Genomic DNA, 16,059 nt, shown 5'->3' on the forward strand with positions numbered 1-16,059 from the left:
GAAGGAAACCCAGAAGGCTTCGCAAAGAGGAGATGATCTAAGCTAGGCTTTACAGAATGGATGATAGCAATAATATCTCAGATTTATTGAAGACTTACCACATGCCAGGCAGTTGTATAAAATGCTTTACAGGCATTATCTCATTTATTCTATATGACAACACTGGGAGGTAGCTACTATGATTATCCCCATTTTACAGATGGAGGAACTGAGGGGCAAAGACATTAAATGACTTGCCCAAGATTAGAGAGCTGGTAAGTGGCTGAGCCAAGGTCCAAACCTCAGCCCATCTTATGTCCCTAAGTCTCAACTCCAGGATCTGGCTGCCTGGGACTGACGTGGATGGAGAGACAGGGAGGGAGAAAAGCATTCACTCTCATCATGAACTCCAGTAATGGTCAGGGAGGGCAATTCATTCCAAACTGGTTGTTAGGTAGAGATTAGGCCAGTACTTCCTAAAGTATGCTAGCGTGTTTGGCAGAACATCAGTCTTTTAAGATGCTCAGCAGAAAAAGGAAAAAATACAAATAAACAAAAGACTTATACACACACTAACGTATAAAGGTCCTGAGAAGGCCTATGGTAAAGAAGCATGCTTAATTTTTATTTTATTAAAGTTTGGATTTCTCAAACTTATTTGACCACAAAACTTTTTTTTTGTCATTATAAAAATTGTTGAATGTAAATAAAAGTGGAAACTATAAGATCATTTATATACTCATTACCCAGCTTTGGCAACCATTACTATTTTCTCCTACGTGTTCTGTCTATGACCACTTTTCTCCCTCTCTCCTTTTTTGCTAAAGTATTTTAAAGGAAATTCCAGACAGCATGGTATTCTACCCTTAAATACTTTAGTGTGCATCTCCAAACAAGGCGGAGATTTTCTTACAGAAAGTGTGATTATCACACCTAACAAGATTAAAATATTTTCTTAATATAATTTTACATTCAGTTCATATTCAATATTCCTGATTATCTAAAAAGTCAGGGCCCCTTTTTAAATTAAGACCTTTGGAACTCTCTGATTATTCTATTGTTTCAGTTTCATAAGCAAGTGCCAGTACCAAGCAAACACATATTAGAAAAATGTACAATCACTCACTGATAGTTCTTTTCTAAAACGCCATTAAAGAATTGAAACTCTCTTAATAATTCAGCCTGAAAAATACTGGGCAGAATATGTTCAGTCCTTCACCCTCAAGTTGTCCCTTGGCTAGTGAAGATACTAATAACTGGATTGAACCACCTTTTTTTTTCCTTCCACTTGACTTTCCAAATAGAAACAAAATAGAAAATCCTTTTAGCATCCCAGGAATACATATTCTGAGGAACACATTTTGGGAAAGCTTGATTTAGAGAAAATATCCATTTGAACGTAGGCTTCACTTTACTTGACTGTTTTGGTATCGAATAGCAATAGCTTTAGACTCTGATTATCTAGGTTTTTTGTTTTTAAAGGCATCACCTTCTAAAAGAAAGGACTTAGTAATCAGTCCTGGTTTTGACTCCTACTACATCTGTGATATTAAAACATGTGTGCACACGCACACACACACACAACTCTACAAATGTTAAAACAGAGAAGCACGGTGGCAAAGTTAGAATCAGATCAAAACCATCCGAAGCAAGTGACTAAGTTTTTTGAGATCTAGCGGAAGGAGATGAATCTAAAAGAGATGCTTTGCAATATGGATATGCAAACTGACACAGTAATAAACCATAAAGCACAACAGCAATTTAGCTTCCGCATCTATGACAGCAGCTAAAATAAACACCTCATACCACTACACTGCCAATGGTATCTTCTAAATTAAAGAACAGAAGAAATGATTTCATTAATTGATGCTTCAATGGCTAGCTAAATATTTATACACCCCACAAGCACTGTACTCAAAATTTACAGTAGCAAAGCAGCCTGCAGCAACCAGAATATTGATTGAGTCATAAAAACTCAAGGTTATTAACCCAAATATCTTCTTGCTTTGTATAAAACTAATTGCTAGGCCAGGGAATGCAATTTCTGAGACAATTACCAGGAATGGGGGCTTTAATGACTTTCTCTTACTCTTTGCATAAATAAACAGTAGCTGCCTAATCCAGGACACTGGATGAGTTTCCTTCTGCAGCTCAGAGTTAATCAAATGCATTTCTCACCGTGTGCCCAGGTGATTCTTTACCTGAAGTTAGACCTGTGCACATTCCAAATTTAAAATGTGTGTTCCTGAAACAGATACATCCTCAGGCCAACATCATATCTGCTGATATACAGTATCAACCGTAAGGTTGTGTGAAGGAAAACAAACACAAGGGTAAGTCATCAAACAATGAAATGTATCTCTATTATGACAGCTCAGCATAGTCATTTGCTGGTTTACACCGCATGCAGAAACTCCTGCAGCTTTGGGGTTAGCTAGGGAAGGTGTCAGGGAGGACTTGGCAGCTACCTGTGCTTCCTGCCAGGAGCCAGGCACCATTCCCCCACATAGCCAGGTGTGGTCTAGCTAATTGCTAATAGGACCTAGAAGAAAATTTTCCTCCTGGAGTGGACTCCAGGCTCCAGGGAGACCCAACCAGCGGAAGGGGAAGTGAAGGTAGAGCTTGGCATCTGGAAGGTATGGTGTGGGGCGACCTTCGGTAGTACCAGCAAGGAGTTTGCACACAGAGCAGTGGAGGTATTCCAAAAGGCAAGCCAAGTATGGCAGTCAAAAATCCTGAAGTTGGTGATATTCGGAAATCCAGGAAGATGGTTGTCTACACTGGGGAGGTAGATCAGCAGGAGCCAAGACCCAGGCATAGGCTGTAGGGAGGGCTTATAGGCAAGTAGAGGCTCAGGTTATCAGAACAAGACAGAATCCCAGTGTTTTAGTTGGAGTATAAGCTAGGTAAATCTCCTGTAACAAAGATACCCAACATAGCATGCCTTAAATAATGCCGAATCTCATTCCTCTCTCATGCAACCGCAGGATGGGAAGGCCACCACAGCTCCATGAAGTTGTCTGGGGCCCCAGGAGCCCTCTGCTCCGTGTGTCCACATTTGTGTCCGAGATGGTCGTGCCCGCTGTCCTTTCCTCTCAGCCACAGCATGCCGCCTGGCACGGGGATGGTGTTCCAGGCTGCGGGAAGGGGAAAGAGAACACGGAAGGCGAGAAACTTTATTGTGAAACTCAGGAAGCAGAAGTTACACACATCACTTCTACTCATGGCCCAAATGTCATCAGGTAGCCGCTCCCAGCTGTCAGAGGGACTGGGACATGTCATCCCTACCGATGTGGCCGTGTGTCCAGCTCAAATCCAGGGAGGAGGGTGGTAGTAGTCATTTCTTGTGTCTGTTGTAACACGTTACCAAAAACCTGGCGATTTAAAACAACAGAAATGTATCCTCTTACAGTTCCGGAGGCCAGATGTCCAAAATCAATATCACTGGGCTGGAATCAAGGTGTGAGGGTGGGTCTCCCTGTGGGAGCTCCCAGAGGAGGATGCCTTCCTTGCCTCTTGCAACTTCTGATGCCCGCCAGCCTTCTGGCCTTCCATGATTTGTGGCCACATCACTCCATTCCCTGCCTCTGGAATCGGATTGCCTTCTCTTCTGCCCAGGTAAATATTTCCCTTTGCCTCTCTTTTAGAATGATACATGTAATTGCATTTTGAGGGTCCATCCGGATCATTGAGATCCTTAATCACATCTGCAAAGACCTTTTTCCCAAGTAAGGTAACACTGAGAGGTTCCAGGGATTAGAACTTGATTTTTGGGCTGGGGAGGGGCGTGTATTATCCAGCCTGTTACAGGGGTACTCAATGCTAGGAGGAAGAAGGAGAAAATGGCCTCTGCATCACTCAGCAATCAGAATCAGGAAACTGGTCAATGCAGTGAACCTCGCTCAATGCCGAGCACCAAAGAATTCGTCTCTAGTCTTCAGGTTTTCCTGGCTTACTTCTAGCCTGGTGTGGAGCCTGAACTGGGCTATGCCCTGGCTGGGCACCCATCAGACAGGTAGCCCTGGCCGTGGGGAAAAGATGGCCACTAAGCAAAGACTTCAGGTGGCTGGGCAGTGTGTGCCTTGTGAACAGTATCACCCATAGTGAGAAAGCTCAGTGAGCGCCACCCAAGGACACACGCGAGGTTCTTGGACCAATACATCAATCCTGAAGCCCTGGCAAAGCCCTGTTTGCAGATCGCAGCCCCTGAAGACAGGATGCCTTCACCGTCACATCCCCTCCTCACCCCCGAAATGCCCAAACAGTCCAGATGCTTGTTAGTGAAATGGCAAAACCCCTTTTCACCTACTTCCCCAATTCCACTCCCCAGATTTAACCACTGTTAACAATTTGATCCTTCCTGACTTTTCTTTATGTGTTTATAAACACACACACACACACACACACACGGAAAAATAGTGGCTCCTTTTTACATAAATTGGACCGTGCCATACTTGTGTTTTTATTTATTCACTTAATAATATATCCTAGACATCACTGCTAGTCAATAATAATAATTAATTCAGTGCTCACTCTGTGCTGGGCAAGGTGCCGAGCACTTTCCACATTTTTTATTTCGTGTGATTCTCACACCACCTTATTAGTTAGGTACTATTATTTTCCTCTCTAAATGATGACAAACATTCACAGGGAGCTCAAGTGACTGGTCCAAGGTCACACAGCTGGTGAGTGGCTGAGCTAGGGTTTGAACCCAGCTCGCCACTACCTGGACGTCACTCTTTGCTAGCATCCTTTGCTATCACATAGACACTCTTGGAAATCTTGTCAGGCAGCTCTTCCACCAACAAGGAATCAGCTGTCGCACCAGACAAGCTTAACTTTTGCAACACGACCTCTTAGATTTCCCTGGAAACTGAAGTGGTCCCCTTGGTTACTGGATTGTCTTGTAGAGCCCATGGCTTCAGCCGCCCCAGTTCGTGCGGGGAGGGGGCCCTCAATTCCATCCCAGCGGTGGCACCTGCCCTGGTCCCAGTCCCTTGGCACCTTCCCCTTGGTCCCTATCTTCTCTCTGCCTCTAAATTTCTCTTAAACTCTAGTGGGTTTGGCCCAGCATCTGTCATCCCCGCTCAGATAAGCTGGCCTTACCTGGCACCTTCTCCTGAAAATTTACAGTCGTGAAGCATTTTTGACGCTTCCCTGGGGCTCCAGCTGGACACTCCTCCTCTCTGCTGCTACAGCCAATAGAAAGTCTTTACTATCATCACCGTTTCCTTCTGGGTCTCCCCGTTGGCCTGGAGCCGGCTGCAAGGGCTGGGTACCAGTGAGACCTCTGCTCCCCTTCTGGACCATTACCATGGAAACAGGTGCCATAGAGGAACTGTATCCCCCTTCCAGGCTGTTCACATTCCCCAGGTGCTTACCTTCTAGGGAGCTCTGTCCCTCTCAGCTTCCCCCTTGCCTACCTTCCTACCATTGAAGCCTTCTCTCATGCATGTGCGGGTGAAAATGGCCCATAATGTGGGCCCTCAGCCCAGGGTCTTCAGTCTTCCTAGCGGAGAGCAGGACTCCAGTGTCAGCCAAGCAGGCCCTGCTGATCAACACAGACACAGATGCTGGTGGCTGTTAGTGGGGTAGAGGGGCATTCACTCCAGAGAATTTGAGGCTTGTGGTCTGACACTAGATCTTTGGAAGCTAAGGGTTTGCCCAGGGCAAAATGAGTTGCTCTGTGGGGCCAGGAAAGAAGGTCTCTGTTGTCTCAGCAATCCCTCCTGATGATTGGGATGCTGGGGAGCCCTGTGCATGGTCACACCCTTGCCGAAGCTGCCTTCTGGCCTGTCAGCTTGCCGTCTTCGTTCCTTGACCTAGTTGTCTTAGGCCTCACTGACCTGAGGGTAGACAAAGCAAAGAAAGCAAAAAGGTTGCCACGACTTTGGTCACAGAGACGGCATGGTCTCAGGATGAAGCCTGGCTAGAGGTTCCAGGCGGTTTCTCATGGGCCTGGTGACCCTCCTACCTGCTCCACCCCAGACTGGCTGAATCTGAATCTCTGGGATGGGACCCATGATGTGTTTTAACAAACCTCCTGGGTAAGTCTGATGCATGCTCAAGTTTGAGAACCATTCTGTGGCTCCTTCTGATTCTCTCTCTCCTCAGAGGAAACAGGCCCACTTCCCTCACAAGGGTTTTTTCTCCTGGGTAGCTGTGGTTTGTCACTTTAGACAAGGTGCCAACCCTTGTCAGCCCGTGCCCAGATCTGTCTTGGGCCAGGAGCCAAACTTTTTTGTACTCTGTTATGAGAAGCAGGTATCTACCAAAGATAAGAAAGGGGCCTAAAGTATTGCCCCGCTCAGAGGTACTATTGTTTGATGAGGCCAAGAATACTAACAGTGGAATCTCAAACTTTGGATAGGAGAAGGGAGACAGCACAGTTTTCCTGGTTCTCTTAAAACCATCATGGTGAGATGATGTTGTTGTCAGAAAGGGGACCAGACTTTGTCATGCCACATGCATACAGTTTTGTGCCACTTAGGCTAAAGTCAGACTTCTGGTAACCAAACCCTTCTAGAACTCAGGGCCGGCATGGGAGCCGGGGCCAGATCATGAAGGGCCTTGAAAGCCATTTCTTTTTTTTTTTTTTAAGATTTTATTTATTTATTTGAGAGAGCGAGAATGAGAGAGAGAGAGAGAGAGCACATAAGAAGGGGGAGGGTAGGAGGGAGAAGCAGACTCCCTGCTGAGCAGGGAGCCCGATGCGGGACTCGATCCCAGGACTCCAGGATCATGACCTGAGCCGAAGGCAGTTGCTTAACCAACTGAGCCACCCAGGCGCCCCTTGAAAGCCATTTCTAAAAGTTGGTCTTTATCCTAAGAATGGTGGAGGAGTTGTGGATGGCTTTTAGGCTTAGGAATGCCACCCTCAGCTTTGAATGTGAGAGACAGCTCTGGATTCCTCGGGAAGAATGGATTGGAGTGGGGCCGCGTAGGGTCAGAACAAGTGAATGCTCAAAAACCAGTTGGGAACACAGGTGAGAGAGAATGGCAGCTTGAATGAAAGCATTGGCTGGGGTGGCAGAGAGAAGTGGACAGATTCTAGAAATATTAAATATGGAGGGAGAAGGAAAAAGGAGAACCTCCCTACCTTGCACATACTTTGCACTAAGAACTGTCCTGAATGTTGACATTTAAAGCTTAACAGTGACAACGTCATGAAGTCTGGGTTTGCAGACAGCACAGAGAAGCTAAATAACATGGCCAAATGGTCTCTTTCTTTTTTTAAAGATTTTATTTATTTATTTGAGAGAGAGAGAATGAGAGAGAGAGCACATGAGAGGGGGGAGGGTCAGAGGGAGAAGCAGACTCCCCGCCGAGCAGGGAGCCCGATGCGGGACTCGATCCCGGGACTCCAGGATCATGACCCGAGCTGAAGGCAGTCGCCCGACCAACTGAGCCGCCCCTGGCCAAATAGTTTCTGACTGGATGAATGTAAGAAGAGGGAAGGAGGAAAGAGTAAAAGATGACACTTGGTTTCTGACAGGAGTGCCGGGGGCGGATATTTGGTGCCATTTGCTGAGAGGGGGAACATGTGAGGAGAAGCAGGTTTTGGGGGGAGAAAGATAAGGAGCTCTTGGACTTGGATTGGGTTCGAGAGGTGGAGCTCTCCAGCTGTATCTCAATGTTCTTTCTCAAAGAAGCCACTGTGATGCAATGTACACATTTTTATCAGAAAGGGTGGAGATGAAAAAAATATGCAGGTGTTGGGAGAGGGGGAGTTTCAGGGATGTGGAATTACTGGGATGGATTGTTTTTAGGGCTCTTGGGCTCAGCCTACGCTTTAGGATTGTTATCCCTGAATCCTGAGGAATAAAGCCTTTGCCTTCTCGCCACCTCAGAGCACTTAATTCTCTTGTTCTGCATGTGCAGCCACTTCTTTGGAAAAGGATTCTTCGCCCAAGAGACCAAAATGAATCAAGTAAATATGTGTTTAGACAGTTTCTAAAAATCTGTAGTTTAGCCCAAGAGACCAGAAAGGTTCCTGTCTCCTAGGTAAATAGCAATTAAATGGTGTATTAAAATGTATATTATGTCCCTGATTGGTCCGCGGGGTAATTATGCATTTCAGGAATATTTTGAAACATGTGTTCTGCCTCTCTCAGCACTGTTTCAATCCGTCAAGTAACTGTATACTTAGAACATGTGTTCTGCATAGTAAGAGTCGTTTTATAAACCCCTCGTTAAAGGGAGCCAAACGAAAAGGCATTAGCTGCAGACCATTTTTCAGAAGTGTTTATGCCAGCCAAACGTAGACAAAGGAAAACAAAACCATAGCGGCGACGTCGTCTGCCACCGACCCTCCCCGACTGGCTGCAAAAACCTCGAGGGTGATCCCAGGCTGTGAGGAGCAGATGCCGGGACTCACTTGGACACCTTCTGGAGTTAGGTTAGAAGATGTCAAAAAAGCAAACCGGGAGAAGGGTTATAGCACAAGCACAGGTTACAGCCCCACGGGAAAAATTCACACTTCCTCTGAAGAGAATGAAAAGCAGGTGTTCTCTTGGCTGGTTGGCAACTGAGAAGCAGCAGGCCAAGGCCCAACTCTGTCGAGTGTGCCGTGTTTGCCAAGGGGTTGGAGCAGTTGGGTACTGGGGGTCGGTGGGGTTGGGGTACGCAACAGGAGAAGGAGTGGCAGGGTCCCCCTACCAAGCCTGTGGCCTGAGGCCGCTGGGCGATCCACAGCCGGATATCTTGGTTATCCAAGAGCATTCTTGGCCTCATCGCTGTTCTCAAGGAGAGGGCAGCACGCAGAACACTCTCTTTTCCCTGGTATTTCAGTCTCTCCTTCGTATTCCTGAGCACTGTTTGCAAGTTAACACTTGCGGAGCCGTAAGGGAGCGAGGAGGCACTAAGCATGCCCTTTTCCGGGTCCCAGAGTCTCTCCAAGCCCTTAGCTGTTAACTAGAAGGAACCAAGGCTTCCTCTAAACTCAATGGATTTAGTGGAAAAGGGGAGCTAGAAACTTCTTGAAGCAAGGTGGCATCGGCTGTATCATAAAGGCCCAAAGAGCTACAACCCAGGAGGGGAGAGGAGCTTAGGAACTTAAGATCCTCCTCGGAAGGGCTGTGGGGTGGGCAGGAGATGAAATAGAGGAACTCACTGAAGGCCAAGTGCACCAGGCGAGGAGAGAAGCAAACACAGCAGAACAAAAAGTAGGCAAACAGGAAGTGGAATAACAGGGAGGGTCCAAACGGAAGTAATCCCTGGAGGGGAAATTTTGAAACGCAAAAGAGAAGAAAGGAAAAGGAAAACTTTCAGAGGAAAAGTCAGGCAGCGTCAAAATACAGGCTTTCCTGGGGTTGATTGATGCTTGGCTTGCTTTGAAGTTCACCGGTGGTGGAGACCCCATTTTCCCTCCATCAGTCAAGAGAGTCCACTCTGTCGGCAAGATGGCAGCCCCCCCTCGCTTGAATTGTTGTATTACAACAGCACACAACAGTGGCTATAATCTGGGAACTGGGGAATTCTTTTGACATTATTTTTGGAGCCAGTCCTAATCAGTTTCAAAGTATGACACAGATGCATTCTTCTGATGTTTGATGTCTAACATCATCGATACTGCTAGATGAGGAAGGAAACAGCCTGCCTGAAATGCCTGAGTAGGTCTTGGCAAGGTCTTACAGCCTGGAGAAGTAACCGTGACCTCAAAACCTGCAGCAGGGAAGGCTGCCAAGTGGTCTTGGGCTTCATCATGGGTTCCATCTTCACTGCCATCAACATTGTCACCGGGATGGCGGGCAGGAGGGCTGACCCCACTCCACCACCTGATGGCCCTCATTTGTTGGGCTCATACTATGTCCAAGCATTCCCGCGACGCCATCCCGTTCCTCATACCTGATTCTTACAACAACTTTGCAAGGTAGACTTTATCTGCTTCATTTACCAAAGGCGGAAATCTTGCATGATCTTGGCCTCATCAGTGACTTTGGTCTTCAGCACTGCCTGCACAGCCACCTGGGAGTGGTGCCCTTGCTGAACGGTGTTTTATGGGCTTATTCTTCATAGGTCACCAGCTTGTCACCCATGCAGACCCTGTTCCTGTCAGGGTGGGAGCAGGTCAGGAAGCTGTGAGCAAACGAGATCAAAGGAGCCCTAGTAGGGGGAGGGGTCAGGTCCAGGAGACTGGAAAGGGCCCACCCCCCAGGGTCCACTTGGTCATCTGCCACACAGCCACCACCTGCTGGGTGCCACAGGGGACAGACGGGAATCCTTATGAGGAGGCCTATTCAGGAGGTGAGTCATGAAAAACCACTCCATCAACTAACCAGTGTTTACTGAGCATTTATTCGACTATGTGCTGGATAAAGCCTGTTCTAGGGCGCCTGGGTGGCTCAGTTGGTTAAGCCACTGCCTTCGGCTCAGGTCATGATCCTGGAGTCCCAGGATTGAGTCCCGCATCGGGCTCCCTGCTCGGCGGGGAGTCTGCTTCTCCCTCTGACCCTCCCCCCTCTCATGTGCTCTCTCTCTCTCATTCTTTCTCTCAAATAAATAAATAAAATCTTTAAAAAAAAAAAAAGCCTGTTCTAGGCCTGGGGCTAGGGCTATGAACAAAACAGACAAAAATTCCTGTCCTTATGGTGCTTAGAGTCTAATGGAGCAGACAGAAGAGTAATAACTAGAATATACAGCAAGTTAGACAGCAAGAGGGAAAAGAGCCATGTAACGAGGAGAAGGAGCATAGGAAATGAGGAAGAGTTTTGCACTTTTAAATAGGGCGGCCTGGGAAGGCCTCAGGGAAGAGGTGACAGCTGAGTGAGGGCACAAGCTAGGAGAAGAGACTGCAGGCCAAGGGAACGTCAGGCACAAAGAACCTGGGACAGGAGGAAGCAGAAGAGAGGGTAGTGGGAACTGAGTCTAGAGAGGAAGGGGGCGAGGGATGAGGCCAGAGCAGGCAGGACCTTATAGAGACCCGGACGAACTGTGCTTCGCCAGGACACCAGCGGAAGGCTAATGAAAGGTTGTGAGTGCAGGAGGAAAATGATTCTAAAGTTTAATCAGCTCACCAGCCACTGTGTTGAGAACCGTCTGCATAGCTCTGAGGAGAGCAAGGACTGATGCCAAAAGACCAGTTAGAAGCTTCTAGAAGTTCCCAGGTTTCCAGTCCTCCTTCTCCTCTTCCCCACCATCTAATCCATCTCTAAGGTTTAATGATTCTACCTACGTTTCTCCCTTGCCCCTCTGCTGACTTCTCGCTGAGCCTCATCGTTGTTCAATGGAAGCAGTGCCAAGCGGCCTGGGGGTGGGGAGGTCTCCATGCCCCTCGCCTCTCACTCCCCAACCCTTCCTCCACATCACTGCTGGTGTAATTGCTTTACAATGAAGGTCGGATATTGTCCCTTCTCTAGACAGCTTTGATGTGCCAGATGCTGGGGGGATCGAAACATGATCCCTGCCCTCGAGGGACCCACAGCGGAGGGAGAGACTGAAGCTTGACCTCCCACACCAGGTGATGTGGCCACCGAGGGGAGGACATCCGCCTCAGCCAATCGCTAGAGGAGTGCAGCGTGAATCCCTTAGCAAGGCCAAGGAGGGAGACGGACGGAAGGATGCCACAGTATGCCCAGGCCTTAATAGATGAGATTCTTCAATGGAAAAGAAAAGAACAACATTGGAGGCAGGGAGAACAACCTGGGTCCATTCCTTTCAGTCCAGGGAAGATGGGCAGAACTGGCACACCATGGGGGCTCCATCTCTCAGGAATGGACTCACATTATTAGCCAGACTCACAATGACTGATGTAAATGTTTCCATTTGAATTCTTAGGAAAAAGACTTTATTTATTTATTTGTAAGTTTTATTTATTTATTTGAGACAGAGAGAAAACAAGCTGGGGGGAGGGGCAGAGGGAGAGGGAGAAGTAGACTCCCTGCCAAGCAGTGAGCCTCATGTGCGGCTCGATCCCAGGACCTTGAGATCACAATCTGAGCTGAAGGCAGACGCTTAACGGACTGAACCACCCAGATGCCCCAAGACTTTATTTTTTAAAGCACTTTTAGATTCATGGCAAAATGGAGTAGAAAGTACAGAGATTTCCTGTATATGCCCTGCCTCCTCATACATCCTGCCTCCCCTATATCAAAAGCCTGCACCAGAGTGATACCTCTGTCACAATCTATGAACCTATATTGACACATGATAATCACCCAAAGTCCATAGTTTTACCTTAGGGTTCACTCTTGGTATTGGACATTCTATGGATTTTGACAAATGTATAAGGACATGTATCCACCATTATAGTATCACACAGAGTAGTTTCACTGCCCTAAAATCCTCTGTGCTCCACCTATTCACCCCTCCCTCCCTACCACCTCTGGCAACCACTGATCATTTTAATGTGTGCATAGTCTTGCCTTTTCCAGAATGTCTTAAAGCTGGAATCATACACTATCATACCTGCTTTTTCAGGTTGGTTTTTTTTTTCACTTAGTGATATGCACCTTAGGTTCCTCCCTGTCTTTTCATGGCTTGATCGTTCATTTTTTTTTTTAAAGATTTTATTTATTTATTTGAGAGAGAGAATGAGATAGAGAGAGAGCATGAGAGGGGAGAGGGTCAGAGGGAGAAGCAGACTCCTGCTGAGCAGGGAGCCCGATGCGGGACTCGATCCTGGGACTCCAGGATCATGACCTGAGCGGAAGGCAGTCGCTTAACCAACTGAGCCACCCAGGCGCCCCTGATCGTTCATTTCTTTTCAGTGCCAGATAATATTCCATTGCCCAGATGTACCACATTTATTTTTTTAATTCATTGACCTACTGACGGATATCTTGGTTGCCTCCAAGTTTGGGCAATTATGACTAAAACTGCTATAAACATTCCTGCGCAAGAGTGTGTGTGGATATAAGTGTCCAGCTCATTTGTGATCGTCTTTGAAATCCCCTCCTTTTCCTCTGTGACACTGCCCGCTCCTGGTTCTCTTTAGGGGTAGACTGTCCTTCTTTCATCTCTGAGAGACTGTGAGCTCTCCTCATTAAGTTATGAGTGATGATTCCATATCATTCTTTATTCATTTGAAAAATATAGAGAGCTTACTTCATAGAGGGCAACATGCAGTGCTTCTCTCCCTGAAGTCTCTGTGTAACTTCAGAGGCTGTTTTGCAGGCTGCTAAGAGCTGATGAGAGAAATAAAAATTAGAAGGTCGTCCTGTCCTTGGAGAGGGCTTCCCAGATTGCTCTCTCTAAAAAGAGTCTCTCCTCCCAAACACACGGCACTCTAATTTATCCCCTTGTTGGTTTCCTTCATAACACATCAGCACTTGTCACTGTTTTCTCTGTTTCCTTCATTTTTGTCCTTCTCCCAGACTAGAATAACATACTCAGTGAAGGACGGTATATCTCCTATCATTGTATCACCATGGCCCAGGACACATTATGTGGCATATCCTAGGTTCCCGGTAACATTTATTGGTTGAATTTTTTAAATGAATGAATGAATGAGCAAGTAATTTCTCAGATGCAGGCCCTCCTCTCATCATAGGTAAGGGGGCCTCTCCCAAGGGGTCTGGGACTTTGTCTGCACGTCGTTGTCGTTGCAGAAAATAGATCTGCAGTGGTGTCCACCTAACACATGTTAGAGTCTCTTCTTTTTCCTGTTCTTCCTCACCCAGCAACGCTAGTTCTTTGGTTTTATAGGTTCTTAGTCCACACCATACAATCAATCACAGTTGTTCTAATCATTCAGTGTCTTTTTTATACTCATGACACATTTTCAAATTCCTGAAAATGTAGGAATCCAAGTGGTAGACCTTCCTATTATCTCTTGGCATGACAAAACCTCTGCTTTGAGCCATATTTATTTATTTATTTACTTACTTACTTACTTATTTAAGATTTTATTTTTCAGAACTCTCTACACCCAACGTGGGCCTCGAACCTACAACCCCAAAATCAAGAGTCGCATGCTCTATGGACCAAGCCAGCCAGGCGCTCCTCAAATTCCTGAAAATTTGATTGTGCCCTTGAAGAGATTAAAGGATTCAAAGAGGGACTAAAGAAGTGAACAGTGATGAAGCAATGTCTCCCGGTAACTATGAAATTATCTACAGTTCCCACAGAGGTCTCCCTCCCCGACCATACATCTAGCTAGCATTGGATGTAACTTCTGTTAGTACTTAACACATTTCCAGCAAGTTGTACAAAGGTCTATACCAAGTTGTGATATTTGTCGACTAACATTGTTGTAGTAATTGTCTGTCACATCGTACCAAAAGTACATTTTACACATTATTCTGAGCTCATCCACCTGTGCAGGGTCTGCAGTCCATCACTTGCTCATCCATGTGCTGGTCTATTGTCTGTCAGTCTTCTGACACTTGGCTTGAACCAAATGCAAGAGAGCCACCACTGAGGCATATAAGGGTTCTGTTTCCTCTATTAAACACGTATCTAAGAAGTGAAGGTATGGAACTCTGCAGATGTGTATAGCAGTTTAACGTCTTCTATTGAGTGTATTTCTGTCAGGTAGAACTGGGCATTTCTCTCTAGTTGTGTAAGCAGGAAAGGGTGGAAAAGGGGAACTAAGAATAAGCCGAATTGGCCAAGGCCAAAGCAGGAACTGTACCAAGATCAGGCACGACTGATGGGCACTGGTGGCCACATACAGTAATCAGAGTGAAAGAAGATTAAAGGCCAAGATCAGCCAGATGTCTAGGAGAGCCCCCCCACCACCCAGTAGACTCTGCCCACCCACCGTCTCCTAGGAAACCTATCCTCCATGGCCCTCTAATTTTAATGAGGTGGTACCAAGACATAAGGAAAGAAATAGTCAATGGAGGCAGGATATTCTGTGGTCAAGACAGATGGAGGCAGGATATTCTGTGGCCATGAGGGAAGGGCAAGGAGGTGCCTGGGCAGGGGTTTAAAGTAGGGAAGGGGTAGGGACAAAGAAGAGGGCAACAGGGTTGTCTTGTATTATGGGTTAGACCACACACCACATCGCTGAGTTCAGTCTGTGGCTGGTTACTCCCTGACAGGAAGGATTACACGGGGGGTTATCAAGTGGGAATAAAGTGAAAATCTTTCCAGATACATGGCTCCTTCCTTTCAGGAGGGGTGGTCTTGACAGCTAGGTTCCCGCTAGGCTCCAGAGAATGATCTGGGGAGTCAGAGCCAGGCATTAGGAACCACTGACATCCAGGATCCATTCCACATCACCTTTGCTTTATTATTCAAATGTATTAATATCTTAGTAGTGGTTTATAAAAGCTCCAGCCTCCCCTACCTCTTCTCACTTCATCTTGGTTAGCTATGGTTTTACATCTTGTAAGGTCTTCAACTAAAAAAAAAAGTAAGTCGAGGGAGTCTGTGTAACTCGAAGTAGTTTTACTACTATACACGTACTATATTATACGTTTAAGCTCTGGTTTAAGATCTTTTTCTGGGGAGGAGATTTAAATGACAATAAGAGCAAAAAATGAGTTCTCATCACTTTCTGTGGATTTCAACATGATATGAAAATATCATCCCTCATACCATTAATTATCAAGAATTTACAGGAGAATAAGAAGAATAGCCAGAGATATAAATATAGACACATATGCATACATCTCAAGTTTAATCCTGAGAAAAGAGCATCAGAATTAGAAAGACTTATTGTCACCGATATTCCTGAGTTATCTTACCATGAGACAAATTGCAAAATTTTATACATTGAAATCTATAAATGATGAAGAAACCAAAATAAAAAAATGCCTTATTTATTGAAAGCTAAAATGTAGGTTATTTTTAATAGTACACAGACAGGTGGGTGGATTAGAATAGAAATCAGAAATGAGAGACTTACATAGCTATTTACATTATCTGTTTAAATCAAAAGAAAGAAAAGATTTCACTCACTTATTACTAATTAGGTAGTGTAGACAAACTAGGGAGTTTAGGCCAAATATGCCACATTGTGACCAAGTCTTTCTAAATTCTTCATCTTCACCAAGCCAAAGTTACTATTCTCCCTCTTGTGTTACAGTAGGCATAGGAAAAATGGATTCAATTTCAAAATCAGGTCACTACGTCAACAGTTTTGAAATCAATTTTTATAATTTAATGGCTGATTTCCTCACAGTTCACCAAAAC

At 45.8% G+C, this 16,059-nt stretch overlaps 1 long non-coding RNA gene across 1 annotated transcript; it reads right to left on the bottom strand.

Moving 5' to 3' along the window:
- Positions 1–8,208: 8,208 nt before the first annotated feature.
- Positions 8,209–13,087, bottom strand: LOC148163540 (uncharacterized). Its single transcript, XR_015768869.1, has 2 exons — positions 13,024–13,087; positions 8,209–10,029 (listed from the first exon to the last, which is right to left on the bottom strand). It is a non-coding gene; the product is annotated as an uncharacterized LOC148163540 (long non-coding RNA).
- Positions 13,088–16,059: the final 2,972 nt, after the last annotated feature.

This window comes from Eumetopias jubatus, unplaced genomic scaffold, assembly GCF_037043125.1.
Source record: "Eumetopias jubatus isolate StellerSeaLion01/CBP00866 unplaced genomic scaffold, mEumJub1_p1.0 scaffold_9, whole genome shotgun sequence".
In the NCBI taxonomy this organism is placed as follows: domain Eukaryota; kingdom Metazoa; phylum Chordata; class Mammalia; order Carnivora; family Otariidae; genus Eumetopias; species Eumetopias jubatus.